Here is a 20,612-nt window from a genome sequence, read left to right on the forward strand (position 1 = left end):
TGTTCTTCTGCAAAGTTTCCCAGTCCTCCGCACACTTTGTCCTGCTTAGTCTCATATGCAAACTTTGACACCCTACATGTGGTCCCCAATTTCAAATCATCTGTATCAATTCTAAATAATTGCAGTCCCAACACTGATCCTAGAGGCACACTACTAGTTACTGATTGCCAGCCAGAATAAGGCTTATTTATCCCCACTCTTTGCTTCCTGTTAATCAATCAATCTTCTATCCATGCTAATACTCTATCCCATGCACCCTTATATAATGCAACAGCCACTTGCATGGCACCTTTTTGAAGGCCTTTTGGAAATCAAGGTACACCGCATCCACTGGGTCCCCGTTGTCCACCTTGCTCGAAATGTCTTCATAGAATTGGGCGGCACGGTGGCACAGTGGTTAGCACTGCTGCCTCGCAGCGCCATAGACCCGGGTTCAATTCCCACCTCAGGCGACTGACTGTGTGGAGTTTGCACGTTCTCCCCGTGTCTGCATGGGTTTCCTCCGGGTGCTCCGGTTTCCTCCCACGGTCCAAAGATGTGCAAGTCAGGTGAATTGGCCATGCTAAATTGCCCGTAGTGTTAGGTAAGGGATAAATGTAGGGGTAGGGGTATGGGTGGGTTGCGCTTCGGCGGGTCGGTGTGGACTTGTTGGGCCAAAGGGCCTGTTTCCACACTGTAAAGTAATCTAATTCCAAACGATTTGTCAAGCATGACCTGCCCTTCCTGAATCCATGCTCTGTCTGCCCAATAGGACAATTTCTATCGAGTTTCCCTGCTATTTCTTCCTTGATAATAGACCCAAGCATCTTTCCAACTACAGAGAATAAACTAACTGGTGTAGAATTCCCTATCTTTTGTCCACCGCCTTTTCTTACAGTCCTTCCTTTTCACTGGAATATGCCTTTGCTGAGCACTTCCTAAAATGTCTTTGAAAATCTTTCACTGCTCATCAACTGTCCCACCATAAAATCTTTGTTTTCAGTCTACTTTATCCAGGTTCTCCCTCATTCTATTTTAGTTCAAGCACAGGACCAAGGTATTAGCTTTTATCTTCACACTGTCCATATGTATTCTAACTTCAACCATACAGTGATCACTTCTTCCAAGAGGATCCCTAACTCTGAGGTCATTAATTATTCCTGTCTCATTGCACAGGGGCCAGATCTTGGATAGCTTGCTCCTTCTCAGTTCCATTTCAAACTGTTCAAAAAAACTATCACAGATACACTTAATGAACTCCTCAAGGCTACACTGACTGAGCTCGTTCGACCAATCTACATGTAGATTAAAATCACCCATGGTAATAGACATACCATTTTTACAGGCATTAGTTATTTCTTTGTTTATTGCCCATCCCAAAGCAATGTTATTATTTGGCCTACACACTGCGCCTATCAGTGACTTTCTTATTATAATTTTGGATGCATCATTCCTGTTTCTCCTAATGTACAGCAATAACAACAACTACTTGTATTGTATGGAATCGTTCACAATGGCAAATCTGCTAAGGTGCTTCATGGATGGTCAAAACGTTGATTAAGGAGAATGATTTAAAAAAATCTTAAAGGGGGATAGAGAAGGTTAGGGAGGCTATTCCACAGACTTCTGCCCTTGACAGCTCCAATTGTGGAGTGATGCAGGTGGGGTGGGTTGAAAAGGGAACGTGCAAAGGGGAAATGGAGGAGCGCAGGCAGTGCATAAGGTCTTAAGGATAGAGGAGGTTCCAGACTGAGTCTGTCTATCATAGACAGTATGGCTGCCTCATGGAATTTGAAGCACCGCAATGGGCCCATGCATGTCATGTTAGTCAAGGATAGTATAACGGTGGCTGAGAGAATATTTGATGAAGACTTGTATACTGAAGTAGTGTGGGCTGAGGTTAGAAACAAGAGAGGGGAGGTCACGCTGCTTGGATTTTTTAATAGGCTGCCACAGAGTTCCAGGAAGGGGGAAAAGAGGATGTGCAAAGTTACTCTGGGTATGAGTAAAAGTAACATGGTGGTCATTGTGGGGGACTTTAACTTCCCCAACATTGACTGGAAATGCTATAACTCTAGTACGTTGGATGGATCAGTTTTTGTCCAATGTGTACAGGAGGGTTTCCTGACACAGTATGTCGAAGGTCCGACAAGAGGGGAGGCCACATTGGATCTGGTGCTTGGTCATGAACCTGACTAGGTGTTTGATTTAGTTGTAGGTGAGCACTTTGGAGAGATTGATCATAATTCAGTTATGTTTAGTTTAGCGACGGAAAGGGGTAGGTACATGCCACAGGTGAAGACTTATCAATGGGGCAATGGCAATTATAATGCGATTCAGCAAGAATTAGGATGCATAGGATGGGTTAGCGAAATGCAGTAGATGCAGACAATGGAAATGTGGAGCTGGTTTAAGGGACAGATATTGCGTGTCCTTGATAGGAATGTCCCTGTCAGGCAGGGAGGAAGTGATAAGGTAAGGGAACCGTGGTTTACCACAGAAATTGCATGTCTTGTTAAGAAGTAGGAGGCTTATGTGTTGATGAGACAAATGGTACAGATGAGGCGATGGAGACTTGCAGATCAGCTAGGAATGATTTAAAGAGAGTTAAGAAGAGCAAATGGAGGACACGAGCAGTCTTTAGCGAATAGAATAAAGGAGAACCCTAAAGCTTTTTATAGGTATGTGAGGAATAAAGGATAGGGTAGGAATAGGGCCAATCAAAGACAGGAGTGGGAAGTTGAGTGTGGACACTGTGGAAATCGGAGAGGTGCTAAACAAACATTTCTCATTGGTTTTCACTCAGGAAAATTAGAATATTGTAGACAATAATGAGGTAGAAGATGTTAGACTAGAAAGGATCGAGGTTAGTTATGAACAGGTGCTATCAATTCTAGAAGGATTAAAAGTAGACAAGTCCCCTGGGCTGGATGGGATTTATCCGTAGATTGTCTGGGAAGCTTGGGAGAAGATAGCAAAGACTTCGACTTTGATATTGAGTTGTCATTGCCTACAAGTTCAGTACCAGAGGACTGGATGATTCCAAATGTGATGCCCTTGATCAAGAAGGACAGTAGGGATGACCCAGGTAATTATATACCTGTGAGCCTTACTTCTGTTGTAGGAAAGGTTTTGGAAAGGATTATAAGAGACACTATTTGTAATCATCTGGAAAACAACAATATGATTTCAGATCGTCAATATGGTTTCGTCAAGGGCAGGTCGTGTCTCACAAACCTCATTGAGTTTTTTGAGACGGTGACCAAGCATATAGATGAGGGTAGGGCAGTTGACGTGATATACATGGACTTCAGTAAAGCCTTTGATACCATGGTAGGCTGTTAGAGAAAATGCAGCAACATGGAATTGAGTGTGATTTAGCTGTTTGGATTAGAAACTGGCTTTCTGAAAGAAGGCAGCGAGTGGTGGATGATGGAAAATAATCAGCCACCAGTGCGGTTATTAGTGGTGTGCCACAAGGATCTGTTTTGGGATCACTGCTGCTTGTCATTTTTATAAAAGTCTTAGACGCAGGCATAGGTGGATGGATTAGTAAATTTGCAGACAACACGAAAGTCAGTGGAGTTGTGGACAGTGTGGACGAATATTACAGGTTGCAGGGGGACTTGGATAAACTGCAGAATTGGGCTGAATGGTGGCAAATAGAGTTCAATGCAGCTAAATGTAAGGTGATGCACTTTGTGAAGTATAACAGGAAGGCAGAGTACTGGGTCAATGGAAAGATTCTTGGTAGTGTAGATGTGCAGAAGGATGTTGGAGGCCATGTACATAGATGCCTGAAAGTTGTCACCCAGGTGTACAGTACTGTTAAGGCGGCATACAGTGTGTTAGGTTTCATTCGTAGATGGATTGAGTTCTGGAGCCGCAATATCATGCTGCAACTATACAAACCACTGGTGCGGCTATATTTGGAATATTGTGAGCAGTTCTGGTGCCCATATTTCTGGAAGGATGTGGAAGCATGGGAAAAGGCACAGAGGATATTTACTAGGATGTAGTGTGGTCTGGAGGGAAGGTCTTATGAGGAAAGGTTGAGAGACTTGAACGTGTTCTCATTGGCAAGAAGAAGGCTAAGAGAGGATTTGATAGAAACATACAAGATGATCAGAGGCTTAGATAGGGTAGACAGTGGAAGTCTTTTTCCTAGGACGATGATGTTAGTGTGTATGAGGGGGCATATCTACAAATTGAGGGGTGATAGATTTAAGACAGATGTCAGAGGCAGGTTCTTTACTCAGAATGGTTAGGGCATGGAATCCACTACCTACTAATGTAGTTAACTCAGCCACATTAGTGAGATTTAAACAATCCTTTAGATAAGCACAGGGTAATTTCAGGATAGTGTAGGGGGACGAGCTGAGAATAGTTCACAGGTTGACACAACAGCAAGGATCGAAGGGACTGTTCTGCGCTGTATTGTTCTCTGACTATTGTGCTACAAGAGATTTTTACTCTCTTAAACAGGGCGATGGATCTTGTATTGTGGGCTTACGAAGTGTCACTGATCTCTACCAAAGATGTACGAGGTAGAGAATGCTGCCTGACCTGCTGCGCTTTTCCAGCAACACATTTTTCAGCTCTGATCTCCAGCATCTGCAGTCCTCACTTTCTCCATGTACAAGGTAGAGTCAAGGCAATAATAAGAGGCTGCAACAGGAGGGGGACAGGTAGCTCCATATAAAACCCGACTCCTTCTCAACTGTTTTCACCACAAAAACTCAGCGCCTTCCAGAAAAGCAACTCTATATCCCACCACAACACTTTGCCCCACAATCGTGGTATCTGGCTGTGCACTAAGAGGAGTGCAACAGTCTGTACTGGGACCACGCTTGGTAAAGAGTCAAATCATCTGAGCATTGAGAGCCCCACCACATTGCATGCATTTTCTCTTGTTTTCACTCTGTTCCTGACTTCCCTTGGTTTTCCTAATGAACCTGCTAAAAATTGTTATTACACATATCTGCACAAGCTGTGAATTGAACCCAGGCCTCTCGGTCCAAGATTCGGGATATTTTCACCGCGTCACAAAACATCGACTCGAACTCCCTTTGTCCCTTGCCTGCGAAGTCACGCCTGAATCAACTCTGCAATTGGGAGGAAGGGGCGGAACAGGAGGACCGAGTAGCGGCCAGTCCTCTAACCAGAGTGAAAGAGGAGAGGGGCCAAAGCATTCTCGGGAGTGAACGCTTCAAGATTGGTCAGAGAGCAAATTATTTTGCAGGATTGATCATTCTCATTACATAGTGGAGCATTAAACCTCTCTCATAAATCAATGTGAGATTTTAAAGAATACTGTAGTTGAAATGTAAATCTGATAACATACATATTTCCAATCGATTTACACTACTCGAGTAAGAAACTTCTTTTCAAACTCCCAGAACGATTGGTAATTTACATACCTGGCCGGTATGGTTGATTTGGACCGGACAATTTGCATGTTAGACATCTCTATAACTATAACTCGACAAAGCAATTGTTAATGACTAGTATTTTACCCATCAGTCTGTGCAGATATGAATATTCTCTATAAACTCACTGATAACCTCAGACGCACGCGCAGTTTGGTTTCTATGCAGAACATGCGCAGTACCACATTGTCAGGACACAGAGAGAGACATGGAGCTGCTTTCTCCGGCAGCGGCTGCGATCGGCTTCAGAGAGCGGCGCTCAGAGCCGGTGTGTAGGAGCCTCGCTGGGAGAAAGGAGCGGAGAGATTTCACAAGTCCCGGATACAGGTTAAAAATAACTCGGAAAAGACCCTCCAGGCCCGTGTAAGGAGGCGGCGGTCCCTGATCAGGGAAGCGGCTCAGGGTCACGGCCGCCATTTGTTTGAGGGAAGAGGGAGCGCTCAGGGCCGCCATCTTGAGAAGGTCAAGGTGCAGGAGGGCGGGGCTCTCGGGGTCTGTAGAACAATCAGAGGAAAGGGAAGACCCATTGTTACTGATTAATCCCACGGACACAGCGTCACTGGGCGGTCCCGCAGGAATATCCTCTCTCAGTCCTGCTGGGCTGGTTCACCCAGTCAGAACCAGCAGCTCTCCTCCTCTCTCAGCTCCCCTTCTGTCCTTCCTGCAGCATCTGTCCCCTGGGACATTGAGCTGCCTGTCCTGTCCCTCCCTCAGCTGTTGTTTCTGTAATACCTGTGATATCCTAGTCCCACCTTAGATTACTTCACTAAAGACAGGAATGCACCCGATGGATTTTTCTTAACATCAGCAATAGTTTAATACTCACTCACAGGTTTTTAATTACATCGTTTTTGAACCACTTAATACACATTCAATCATTTGCAATGGCTGGATTTAAACCTGTGTCCAGAGAACATTTGCTGAGTTTCTGGATAAATTGTCTCACAATAATGCCACTAGGCCATCACTTCGCCTGCTCACAGGTTGCGCATCCTAGTGCAACCTGAATCAAAACCCTTTCTTCCTGCACAATTATTTGATCCTGAACTTTGGTGATATCACTCAGTATCTCTCCATGTGGGATCCCTCACTGTATGCATCTAATTGCTGCCTCTGTCAGCGTCTCTCACTCTTGCAGCTACTCCAGATCCTGAGCCAACAGAATTCTCCGCTCCAGAGAGATGAGGCAGCACAGGTGAGGAATGGAGACTGGAATTTTCCAGATCTCTGTGGGCTCACTGCCATTCTACATGTGTAACCCTCACAACATCAGTCTAATTTCCCATTCTGCTTATTTATGTGTCTTCTACAGGTACTCAGGGAGTTCCTGACTCAATAGACTTGCCAACTGCTGGTTGGGAAGATGATTGGTCAGCCAGAGAGACAAAGGTCGGGAGCCTTTAATAAATCCTGCTGCTAGGTAAGATCACTCACAGTGCACAGAGCAGAGAGCTCCAAACATCAGCTAACAAGACATGACATAGACATAGTGCTGAAGGGGGAGCATAGTACAGGCACACCCCAGGCTCAGTCATCATCCCTACTTTAAGTTTTGTTGTACTGAGACAGCATCGGGAGTTCCTAGTTTTCAATCCAGATGTGTGCTTTCTTGGTGAGCACCAGGACAACAGAGGGGAATGCAGGCCTCACATGAGAGAGTGGTAATGCTGCCTGGGATCTTTCTGTTCTTCATTCCCTCTCCAACACAGTATCTATGGGTCCTCTTGTGGACCCAGTGTCTTCAATCATTCTAACTCCTATAACAGTTCCTATCTCTGTCATCCCCTCCCCTCTTACCAATTAATTGACATATTTGAAACCTCCAGTCCAGACCATCCATATCGCTGTAACTTGCTTCAGTCTCGACAACATGCCTTGTCTCAATAGTCTCCTCCTCCAATAACTGGAGACATCGGGTCTGTTTCTGTGCTGCATGCTCTTTGTTTTAGATTTCCTAAATGGAATGAGTTGCATTTGCCTGTGTTTGGCCCATACCCCTTTCAATCATCTCCTCTCCATGTACCTGCCCAAGTATCTTTTCCATATTGTAATTGTACTTGTTTTTACCATTTCCTCTGGCAGTCCATTCTGTCTATGCACCATCCTCTGTGGAAAATGTTGCCCCTCAGCTCCCTCTTTAAATCCTTGCTCTCTCACATCATGTTTATGCCTCTAGCTTTGGACTCACCTACCCTTGGCTTTTCACCTTACTTAGGCCCTACATGGTTTCATAAACCTTTATAAGGCTACCCCGTGGCCTCCTCTGCCCAGGAGAAATATTGACGACAATGTTACAAATATCTCCAACTCATGTACTCAATGCTCTGACCAATGAAGACAAGTGTGCCAAATGCTGCTTTCCTCACCCTGTCCCCCTGTGATTCCATTCCAAAACAGTGTAACTGCACCCCTTGGTCTCTCTCTGTTCGACAACACTGTCCAGGGCCCGACCATTACCTGTGTTACTCCTCCCTGGTTTGTCTTAACTAAATCCAACACCTGAATTAATTTCCATCTTTAATTCCTTGGCCCACTGGCCCAGTTGATTAACATCCCCTTCGATAACTATATTCCCTGCCTACTCTTCTACTAATTTTGGTATCCACAAACATACTAACAGTGACTCCTATATTTTTACCCAGATCCTCTGTATAAATGATGCACATCAGTGGCCCCAGCACCAATCCTTACAGCACACTGCTGGTCAGAGGCCTCCAGTCTGAACAACACCTCTACCACCTCCTATCAAACCCATTGTGTATCCAGTTGGCTCGCTCTCCCTGATCCCATGTGATCTAACCTTACTAACCAGTGTACCCTGCTCAACCCTGTCAAAGGCCTTGCTGAAGCCAGAAACAACGTCTATTGCTCTGCTTCCATCTATTTTCTTGGTCACATCTTCAACAAACTCAGACAAGTTTGTGAGACATGTATTCCCGTGCACAAAGCCACTCTAACTTTCTGTAATCAGTTCTTATCTTTCCAAATGCATATAAATCCTACGTCTCAGAATGATCTCCAACACCTTACCCATCCTTGATTTCGCTCTCCTCAGTCTGCAGTTCCTTGGCTTCCCCTTGCAGTCTTTCTTAAATAAGGCCACAACATTATTTTCATAGTCAGACAGTCATACAGCACGGAAACTGACTGTTCGGTTGATGCCGACCATAATCTTAAACAAACCTCATCCCTCCTGCCTGTTCCTGGATCACATCCCTTCAAACCTTTCCTATTCCTGTACTAATATTTCAAGCATTGTAATTGTACACACGTTTACCCCTTCCTTGGGAATTTCATTCCACACACAAAACACACTCTGTAACAGTTTGCTCCTTATGTTTTCTGATTTTAAATCTCTCCCTTCTAACCTTAAGAAATGTAGTCCCTCATTCTAAAATGACCTGCTGTTGGGAAAACACAAGTCACGTTAACTCTATCTATACCCCTCATTATTTTATAATTTCTATACGCTCACCTCTCAACCTCCAGGCTCAAGTGAAAAATGTCCCAGACTGTACAACCTTCCTTCATAACTGAAACCTTCTATACCCATCACCATCCTGGTAAATGTGATCCGAACCCTCTCCAGCTTAATATCCTTCCTATAACTGGGCAGAGTATTCCAGAACAGGCCTTACCAATGTCCTGTACAATCTACACATGATTTCCCAAACTCTTAAACTCGAATGACTGAACAATGAAAGCAAGTACCATTTATAATCATCCTGTCTCTCCTTGTGGCAAACTTCAAAGAACTACGTACCTGAACCCCAAGGCGTACAACACTACTGAAGACACTACCATTAATTGTGAAAGCTCGACCCTTGTTTGTTGTAACCTAAATGCATTACCTCGCATTTCCCCGAATTGAACTCCATCTGCAGTTTTTCAGCCATTCACTCATTTCATCAAGATCCCTTTGAAATCTCAGAAAACCTCCATCACTGCCCAAAATGCCACAAATATCACTGCTCAGGCCTCTACAATTTCTTCCCCAGCTTCCCACAATGTTCTGAGATACACTTGATCAGATCCTCGGGATTTATTTACCTCTATGTTTTAAAACTTCCAACACCGCCTCTTCTATAATGAGGACTCATTTCAAGACATGGAGTCATCGAGATGTACAGCACGGAAACTGACCCTTTGGTCCAACTCCTCCAGGACGTTTTTCATCCCATTTGCCAGAACTTTGCCAATATCCCTCTAAAATCCTGCTATTTATGTACACATCCAGATGCCTGCTAAATATATTTCTGTCAGCCTCCACCATTTCTTCTGGAAGTTTATATCATACATATACCAACCTCTGCAGGAAACAGCTGTCCCTTTGGTCCCTTCTAAATCTTTTCCTCTCACCTTAAAGCTATGTCTTGTAGGTTTGGACTCACCCCCCAACCCCCCACGACCGGAGAAAGTCCTTATCTATTGACCCTATCCATGCTCATCATGATTTTAAGAAACCTTTATAAGATAACTCCTCAGCGTCCCATGTTAAAGTGAAAATAATCCCAGTCTATTCAGCTTTTCCCTGTAGCGCAAACACTCCAACCCTGGCAACATCCTTATTCATTTCTTCTGAACCTTTTCAAGTTCCACAACATCCTTCCGATGGCATTGAAACCAGAATTGCACACAATATTCCAATAGTGTTCTGGCCAAACAATGTTTAGGTCCCTGAGCGCCCCAGGCCTTATCCACAGTAAGCTCCAAAGTGAAATATTTGTTTAGGATCTTGTAGTTTCACACATCGTTGGATTTGTTGATCATTAAGAATACTGGTTTTGTCCCTAGCTCCTCTTTTGTTCTTAATACACTTTTATTTCATGTCCCCTTTCTGCATTCTTGATTTCCATCCAAAGAGTATTCCTACAGCCCCTATGCTCCTCAGGGATTCCCTTGATCCAGCTGGCTATACCTGACATGTGCCCCCTTTTCCTTGACCAGAGTCTCAGTCGACAGCCAGTGTTTCTGAAAGCTGTCAGCATTGAGCTGCACACAAACAGGAACATGCTGGTGCTGAACGGTCCTTTTATCTCACATTTAAAATATTCCCAATTGTCAGAATTCGCTTTACCTGAAAATAGACTCTCTAATCAACTTTTTAAAAAGTTCATGTCTAATACTATCAAGATTTGTCTTGCCACATTTTATAACTTTAACTTTTGGACCAGGCCTGTCTTTCAGCAAAGCTATTTTCAAACTAATAGAATTGTGGTCACTTTGCCAAAGTGCTCCCGCACTAACACCTCAGTCCTATTCCCTACCTTGTTTCCCAAGGGGAGGTCAGGTTTCACTCCTTTCTCCAGTTGGGCCTTTACATATTGACTGAGACCTTGTCAAAGGCCTTACCGAACGCCATGATAACCACATCGTCTGCACTGCGCTCATAAATATTTTTTGATAACTTTTCAAAAAAACTCAATTGAATTCATCAGGCAGGATTTTCCTTTACAAAATCTGTCCTGAATCTATTCCTTCCTTTTCAATGTTGATACATCTTGTCCCTGAGAATTGTTCCCAATTTTTACCCAATATCCCTGTGGCCAGCAAAGTATTAAAGAGATCCAAAAGGGCCCCAGCAATCTCCTCCCTTACCTCCCACTGCAGCCTGCAATACATTTCATTGGGCACTGGGGATTTCTCCCCCTTTATGCCTGTGAAAGCATTTAATACCTCTTTATTGATCTTAACATGTTCTCGAGTCTCACCATCCTGACTGAAATCCCCGGCTACAGTGTCTTTCTCCTGTGTGAATACAGATGGGAAGCATACATTGAAGACCTCCGCTACTTCCTCTGGCTCCATGCGCAGATCGTCCCTTTGGTTTCCAACAGGCCGCACTCTTTAGCTGGGAATCTTCTTACTCTGACTCTCATCATAAAATATCTTGTAGCTTTTCCTTACTAGTGTCTACCAAGGAGGTTTCATGGCCTATTGAGTGCCCCTCATTTTTAAGGACCCCCTTGCACTCTCTATAGTTGTTGAAGGGCTTCACCTGGTTTTATTGCACTGTATTTTCTTTACCAAACTCCCAATATCACTTGATCAGTATTCGCTGAACTTGGTGCCTTTGTCATTCACTGTTCATGGTACACGCTGGCCCTGAATTCTCACTGTATTACTTGAAAATACTCCCTCTTTCCAATTGTAGGCTCGACTGCAAATAGTTCCTCTGAGTCTATATTTTTCAAATCCTGTCTAATGCTAGTAATAAAGATCAGTGATAGTGATAATGAAATGATAAGTAGCATTCCCCAAACTTCTGCATGATCCTTAGCTCTTTCCATCATGACTTCAAAACGTACAGAATTATGGTCATTATCCCCAAACACTACCTTATCCTTATCTCTGTCAAAATTTCCAGTACTACAGCCCACCCTGTCTGTTTAATATCCTCCAGCCCTTAGCAATCGCCCCATCTGTGTACCTTCCTCAAGCCTTTCCATCATATGATATCACTGCAAACTTCTCCAGTCCCCACAGCACTCCTCCATCCTATCCTACAGCACCTCACTCCCATGAACCTTCTACCATCCCTATAAACCTCCTTATCTGTATAAACCTCTCCAGCTCCCACACCCATTACTGCCCATGCTCCCTTTGTGTAAATTATGAAGCCACGTGACCGTTCCCCAGATCTGTAACCTTGGCCAATCTCTGCAATCTTATCTATCTCTGTGACCTCCTTCCATCACTACTAGCCTTCTTAACTCTGTAACCTCCTGCAGTCACTAAAATCATCCGTGAATGTGTACCATCCTATTGAAGACTGTCACCTCTTCCAGTCCCAACAACTCTCTCTACCTGTAACCTTGGCCAGTCTGAAGAGTCCTTACTAACTCTGCAACCCTCAGTATTGATAACTTCATCCAGTCTCGATAACTGAGAAGAGAGGAATGAGAAGGCTCCAAACCTCTGTTAACAAGACATGACATCGATACAGATCTGGAGGGGGAATACAGTATAGGCCCACCCCACGCACAATCCCCACCCCTATTTTTAAGTTCTGTTGTACTAAAACTTGCTACACCCCAACACTGCACCTATGCCATGTCTTGTGGACCGGTGTCTTCAATAGTTTTTAACTCCGATAACAGTTCATATCTCTGTAACCTCCTCCTATCCCAATAGTCACTTCACGTATTTGAAACGTACTGCATTCCAGATTACTATCCCTATCGCTGTAACTTGCTTCAGTGTCTACAACATGCCTTATCTCGGTTGTCTCCAGTTATTGGAGGAGGAGACTGAGTGATGCAGCACAAAAATAGTTCCTTCGATCCAACTAGTCCATATTGACCAGAGTCCCTGACCGAGTCGCGATTTCCTGCATTTGACCCAAATCCCTTCAAACCTTCTCCTCTCCATGTTTCTGCCCAAATCTTTTTTACATGTTGTTATTGTACTTTTCTCTACCACCTCACCATCCTCTGTGTGAAAAATGTTCTCCTCCAATCCCTTTTAAGTCTTTCCCCTCTCGCCTTATATTTATTCCCTCCAGAACGTAGAACATGGCGGCACAGAACAGGCCATTCGGCTCTCGATGTTGCGCCAACCTGTGGAACCAATGTGAAGCCCAAGTAGCCAACACTATTCCATTCTTGTCCATGTGACTATCCAATGACCGTATAAATGCCCTTAAGGTTAGCAGATCGACTCCTGTTGCAGGCAGTTTGTTCCAAGCCCCTACTACTCTGAGTAAAGAAACTATCTCTGACATCTGTCATATATCTTTCACTCCTCAATTTAAAGCTATCCCCCCTCAAATTGCCATCTGAGGGAAAAGGCTCTCACTGTCCAATCCATTTCACTTTCTGATTATCTTAATGTCTCAATTAATTCATCTCAAACGTCTTCTCACGAATAAAAACAGCTTCAAGTTCCTCATATCACATTCCCTCCATTACCAGGTAACATCCGAGTAAATCTCCACTGAACCCTTTCCAAATCCGACACATCGTTCCTCTAATGGGGTGACCTATCTGCTCTGTAATTTCCTGGCCTATCCCTGCTTCCCTTCTTGAACAAAGGAACCACATTTGCTATCCTCCCGTCATTCGGCATTTCATCCGTGGTCAGCAATGTATTAAATATATCCACCAGGGCCCCAGCAATCTCCTCCCTTACCTCCCAAAGCAGATTGAGATACATTTCATTCAGAGGGAAGGGAGACCTGGAGCCTTCAAGAAATCCTGCAGCAAGATAGGACCACTCACAGTGAACAGAGCAGAGAGCATTTCAGTGATCGATCTTTGGTATGGAGGACATGACATAGATACAGAGTTGAAGGGTGAACACAGAGTGTGATAGTCCCAGGTTCAATCCCCACTCTCTTGTTTACTTTCATCTCTGCTGTATTGAGCCTTCCTATGTCAATATAGGAAGTTAACAGTTATCAATCCAGGCCTGTGCTGTCTTAGTGAGGATCAGTCCAACAGAGGGGAAAGCAGGCTTCCTCCAAGTAGATGATTTCAAATCCTGGGATCTTTCTGTTCTATATTTCCCCCAATCACGCTGACTTTTGTCATGGGATGGAGTCATTCAGCAAGGAAACATACCTTTCGGTCCAACTCATCTGTGCCAGGGCCTTGAGTGCTTGTAATTCCCAGAAAAGTTCTTATTTCTGTAACCTTAACCCCGCCCACAATCCCACTATGAATTTGATCCCTACTCCAATACTGATGATTCTTCCTATTTGTAAATTGCTCCAGTCTTGATAACATGCCAAATCTCAATAATCCCATCCTGCACTCAGTACAATCATCACTATTTCTGTAGGTTTTCACAATAACTACAGTCCACCCTGTCAGTGTCAAATCCTTTTCAGACCCTTTTCCAATCACAACAACCCTCCACATCTCTGTTTGCTCCTCCGAGCACCTCTAACGCTCTCACTTTGTGTGGCCAGTACTGTGTGTGAATAACCCTTGGCATGTGGATGGACAATATGGTATGTGAATAATCCTGTGGCCAGAGGATGGTCAATACTGTGTGAGAATAATCCTGTGGTCTGAGGTTGGTCAGTTCTGTGTGTAAATAATCCTGCGGCTTGAGAATGTTCAATACTGTGTGTGAATAATCCTGTTGCCTGAGAAAGATCAATATTATGTGAGAATAATCCTGTGGCCTGAGGATGATCAATTCTGTGTGTGAATAATCCTTTGGCCTGAGAATGGTCCATACTGTGTGAGAATAATCTTGTGGCCGCATGCTGGTCAATACTGTGTGTGCATAATCGTGTGGGCTCAGAATGTTGAATATTGTGTGTGAATACCTGTGGCTTGAGATTGGTCAACACAGTTTGTGAATGATCCTCTGGCCTGTGAATGGTCAATACTGTGTGTGAATAACCCTTGACCTGAGGATGATCAATACTGTGTGTGAGTAATCCTGTGGACGGAGGATGGTCAATACTGTGTGAATACCCCTGTGACCTGAGGATGGATAAAACTGTGTGGTAATAATCCTGTGACCTGTAAATGATCAAGATAGTGTGTGCATTAATCCTGTGGCCGTAGGCTGGTCTATACTTTGTGAATAATCCTGCTGGCTGAGACTATTGAATATTGTGTGTGAATACTCCTGTGGCCTGAGGTTGGTCAATACTATGTGTGAACTAGCCTGTGGCCTGTGTCTGTTCAATGCAGTGTGTGAATAATCCTGTGAATTGAGGATGGTCAATATTGTGTGTGAATAATCCTTTGGAATGTGAATGGTCAATACAGTGTGTCAATAATCCTGTGACCCATGAGTCGTCAATACTGTGTGTGAATAATCCTTTGTCTAAAGATGGGCAATACTGTGTGTGAATAATCCTGTGGCTGTATGCTGGTCAGTACTATGTGTGAGTAATCCCGTGGACTGAGGGTGGTCAGTAGTGTGTGTGAATAATTCCGTGCACTGTGAATGCTCAATACATCGTGTGAATAATCCCGAGGCTTGAACGTGGCCATTACTGTGTGGGAATAATCCTGTGGCCTGAGGTTGGTCAATACAGTTTGTGTATAATCCTGTGGGTTAGGGTGATCAATACGGTGTGTGGTAAATCCTGTGGACTGAGAATGATCAACGCTGTGGCTGAGTAATCCTGTGGAATGAGGGTGGTCAGTATTGTGTGAGAATAATCCTTTGGAATGTGAATGGTCAATACAGTGTGTGAATAATCCTGTGCACTGTGAATGCTGAATACTGTGTGTGATTGAGCATTTGTCTAAAGATTGTCAATACTGTGTGTGAATGATAATGTGGCCTGTGGATGGTAAATGCTGTGTGTTAATAATCCAGTGGCCTGTGGATGGTCAATACTGTTTGTTAATAATCTGTGGCCTGTGGATGGTCAATTCTGTGTGGGAGTAATCCTGTGGCCTGAAGATGATCAATGATGTGTGTGAAAACTCGTGTGGTCTGAGGATGGTCAATACTGTGTGTGAAAAATGCTGTGGACTGTGAACGGTCAATACTGTGTGAGAGTAATCCTGTGGATGGAGGATTGTCAATACTGTGTGTGAATGATCCTGTGGCCTGCGAATTGTCAATACAGTGTGTGAATAACCCTTGGCCAAAGAATGGTCAATACTGTGTGTGAATAATCCTTTGAATTGTGAATGGCAAATACACTGTATGAATAATCCTGCGGCCTGAGGATGGTAAATACTGTGTCTGAATAGTCCTTTGCCGAAGGATGGGCAGTACTGTGTGTGAATAATAATATGGCCTGTGGATATTCAATGCTGTGTGATAATAAACCTGTGGGCTGTGGATGGTCAATACTGTGTGTTAATAATCTCTGCAATACTGATTGCAAATAATACTGTGGCCTATGGATGGACAATACTGTGTGTGAATAATGCTGTGGCCTGAGGATGGTCAATGCTGGGTGTGAATAATCCTGTGACCTGCAAATGGTCAATACAGTTTGTTCATTAATCCTGTGTCCGTATGCTAGGCAATACTGTGTGGGAATAATCCTGTCGGCTGAGAATGTTGAATATTGTGTGTGAGTACTCGTGTGGCCTGAGGATGTTTAATACTGTGTAGGAATAATCCTGTGGCTTGAGGATTTTCAATACTGTGTGTGAATAATCCATGGCCTGAGGATGGTCAATACTGTGTGTGAATTAACCTGTGGCCTGAGAATTGCGAATACAGTGTGGGAATAATCCTGTGCACTGTGAATGCTTAATACTGTGTGTGAATAATCCTGTGTACTGAGGGCAGTCAATACTGTGTCGGAATAATCCAATGGCCCGTGAATCGTAAATACTGTATGTGAATAACCCTTGGCCTAAGGATGGTCAATTCTGTGTGTGAATAATCCTTTGGACTGTGAATGGTCAATACACTGTGTGCATAATCCCGCAGCCTGAGGATGGTCAATAATGTGTTTGAATAATCCTGTGGCCTGTGAATTGTCAATACTGTGTGTCAATAGCCCCTTGTCTAAGGATAGTTGATACTGTGTGAATAATAATGTGGCCTATGGATGGTCAATGCTGTGTGATAATAATCCTGTGGGCTGTGGATGGTCAATACTATGTGTTAATAATCTGTGACGTGTGCAATGCCAATATTGTTTGCAAATATTACTGTGGCCTGTGAATGGTCAAGACTGTGTGTGAATAATCCTGCGGCCTGTGAATCATCAATACAGTGTGTGAATAATCCTGTGGCCTGAGAATGGTCAATAATGTGTGAAATTAATCCTGTTGCCTGAGGATGATCAGTACTGTGTAGGAATAATCCTGTGGCTTGAGGGTTATCAATACTGAGTATGAATAATCCATGGCCTGAGGATGGTCAATCCTGTGTGGGAATAATCCTGTGACCTGTAAATGGTCAAGACAAAGTGTTCATTAATCCTGTGCCATGTGCTAGTCAATACCGTGTGTGAATAATCCTGTGCCCTGTGAATGATCAATACTGTGTGTGAATAATCCTGTGGACTGAGAATGGACAATACTGTGTGGGAATAACCGTTGGGCCGAAGGATAGTCAATACTGTGTGTGTTAAATATCCTGCTGCCCGAGGGATGTTCAATACTGTGTGTGTGTGTGAATAATCCTGTGGCCTGAGAATGGTCCATACTCTGTGGGAATAATCCTGTAGCCTGAAGATGGTCAATACAGTGTGTGAATAATCCTGTGGCCTGAGAATGGTCATTCATGTATGGGAATAATCCTGTGGCCTGAGAATGGTCAATGCTGTGTGGGAATAATCCTGTGGCCTGAGGATGGTAAATACTCTGTGTGAATAGTCCTTTGGCCTGAGAATGGTCAATACTATGTGTGAAAAATCCTGTGGACAGAGAATGGTCAATACCATGTGTGAATTAACCTGTGGCCTGAGAATTGTGAATACAGTGTGTGAATAATCCTGTGCAATGTGAATGCTCAGTAAAGTATGTGAATAATCCTATGGCCCGTGAATCGTAAATACTGTGTGTGAATAACCCTTGGCCTAAGGATGGTCAATACTGTGTGTGAATAATCCTTTGGACTGTGAGTGGTCAGTACACTGTGTGAATAATGCTGTGGCCTATGAATCATCAATATTGTGTGTGAATAATCCTGTGGCCTGAGGATGGTCAATACTATGTGGAAATAATCCTGTTCCTTGAGGATGGTCAATACTGTGTGGGAATAATCCTGCGACCTGTAAATGGTCAAGACAGTGTGTTCATTAATTCTGTGGCCGTAGGCTGGTCAATACTGAGTGTGAATAATCCTGTGGCCTGAGGATTGTCAATACTATGTGGGAACAATCCTGTGACCTGCAAATGTTGAAGACAGAGTGTTCATTAATCCTGTGGCCGTGTGCTAGTCAATGCTGTGCATGAATAATCCTGTGCTCTTTGAATGGTCAATACTGTGTGAGAATATTGCTGTGGCCTGAGACGCGTCAATCCTGTGTGGAAATAATCCTGTGACGTGTAAATGACCAAGACAGTGCGTTCATTAATGCTGTAGCCGTATGGTGGTCAATACTGTGTGTGAATAATCCTGTGGACTGAGAATGGTCAATACTGTGTGTGTTAAATATGCTGCTGCCTGAGGATGTTCAACACAGCGAGTGAATAATCCTGTGGCCTGAGGATGGTCAATACAGTGTGTGAAAACTTTTGTTGCCTGAGGACGGTCCATACTATGTGCTGAAAAGCCTGTGGAATGTGACTGGTCAATACTGTGTATCAATAATCTGTGGCCTGTGCATGTTGAATATTGTTTGTTAATAAAACTGTGGCCTGTGGATGGTCAATACTGGGTGTTAATAAACTATGGCCTGTGCATGTTCAGTACTGTTTATACTGAATGGTCAAGGCAATGTGTTTATTAATCCTGTGGCCGTATGTTCGTCAATACTGTGTGTGAATAATCCTGTGGGCTGAGAATGTTGAATATTGTGTGTGAATACTCATATGGCCTCTGTCCTGTCAACACAGTGTGTAATTAATCCTGTGGCCTGAGGCTGGTCAATAATGTGTGGGAATAATTTTGCTACCCGAAGATTGTCAATACTGTGTGTGAATAATCCTGTGGGCTGCGAATGGTCAATACTGTGTGTGAATAATCCTATGGCCTAAGGACGGTCAATACTGTGTGTGAATAATCCTATGGCCTGAGGACGGTCAATACTGTGTGTGAGTAATCCTGTGGTCAAAAATTGGTCAATATTGTGTGAAAATAATCCTGTGGCCTGAGAATGGTCAATACTGTGTGTGAATAATACTGTGGCCTGAGGTTGGTCAATAATGTGTGTGAAAAATGCTGTGGACTGTGAATGGTCAATACTGTGTGTGAGTAATCCTGTGGCCTGAGGATGTTCAATACTGTGTGTGAAAATAATCCTGTGGCCTGAGAATGGTCAATACTGTGTGTGAATTAACTTGTGGCCTGAAAATTGTGAATACAATGTGTGAATAATCCTGTGCACTGTGAATGCTCAATCCTGTGGACTGAGGGCAGTCAATACTGTGTGTGAATAATCCTATGGCCCGTGAATCGTAAATACTGTGTGTGAATAACCCTTGGCCTAAGGAAGGTCAATACTGTGTGCGAATAGCCCTTTGCCTAAGGATGAGCAATACTGTGTGTGAGTAATGATGTGGCCTGTGGATGGTCAATGCTGTGTGATAATAATCATGTGGGCTGTGGATGGTCAATACTACGTGTTAAAAATCTGTGGCCTGTGCATGATCAATATTGTTTGCAAATAATACTGTGGCCTGAGGATGGTCAATACTGTGCATGAGTAACCCTTGGCCTGAGGATGGTCAATACAGTGTGTGAACAATCGTGTTGCCTGAGATGGTTCAATACCATTTATTAATAATCCTGTGGCCTGAGAATGGTCAATACAGTGTGAGAATAATCCTGTTGCCTGAGAATCGTCAGTATAATGTGAGAATAATCCTGTTGTTTAAGGATGATCAATACTGTGTAGGAATAATCCTGTTCCTTGAGGATTGTCAATAAGTTGTGTGGATAACTCATGGCCTGAGGATGGTCAATACTGTGTGTAAATAATCCTGTGACCTGTAAATGTTGAAGACAGAGTATTCATTAATCCTGTGGCGATGTGCTAGTCAATGCTGTGTGTGAATAAACCTGTGCCCTGTGAATGGTTAATACTGTGTGGGAATATTGCTGTGGCCTGAGAATCAACAATACTGTGTGGGAATAATCCTGTGACGTGTAAATGAACAAGATAGTGTGTGCATTAATCCTGTGGCCGTATGCTGGTCAATACTGTATCTGAATAATCCTGTTGGCTGAGAATATTGACCATTGTGTCCGAATACTCCTGTGGCTTGTGAATCATCAATACTGTGTGTGAATAAACCTGTGGCCTGAGGTTAGTCAATACTGTGTGTGAATAATCCTCTGGCCTGTGAATCATCAATACTGTGTTTGACTAATCCTTAGACTGAGTATGAACAATACGATATGTGAACAATCCTGTGGACTGTGAATGGTCAATAGTGTGTCAGAGTAATCCTGAATTTGAGGATGTTCAATACTGTGCGTGAATAATCCTGTGCCCTGTGGATTGTCAGTACTGTGTGGGAATATTCCTGTGACCTGTTAATTGGTAAAGAGAATGTGTTCATTAAACCTGTGGCCTCAGGTTGGTCAATACTGTGTGTGAATGATCTTATGGTCTTAGGATGGTCAATACTGTGTATGAATAACCCTTGACCTGAG

The 20,612-nt window shown here is 43.6% G+C and overlaps 1 long non-coding RNA gene across 1 annotated transcript in view; it reads left to right on the forward strand.

The window, feature by feature from the left end:
- Positions 1-6,057: 6,057 nt before the first annotated feature.
- The window catches only part of LOC148149535 (uncharacterized), a 74,516-nt gene continuing 59,961 nt past the window's right edge, over positions 6,058-20,612 (forward strand). Inside the window, exons 1-2 of the long non-coding RNA XR_015758003.1 lie at positions 6,058-6,603; positions 6,721-6,828. This is a non-coding gene — a long non-coding RNA (uncharacterized LOC148149535). The remainder of the gene's footprint in view (positions 6,604-6,720; positions 6,829-20,612) is intronic.

This window comes from Chiloscyllium plagiosum, unplaced genomic scaffold, assembly GCF_037043375.1.
Source record: "Chiloscyllium plagiosum isolate Xiang-an unplaced genomic scaffold, Cpla_swu_hap1 HiC_scaffold_8, whole genome shotgun sequence".
Lineage (NCBI taxonomy): Eukaryota > Metazoa > Chordata > Chondrichthyes > Orectolobiformes > Hemiscylliidae > Chiloscyllium > Chiloscyllium plagiosum.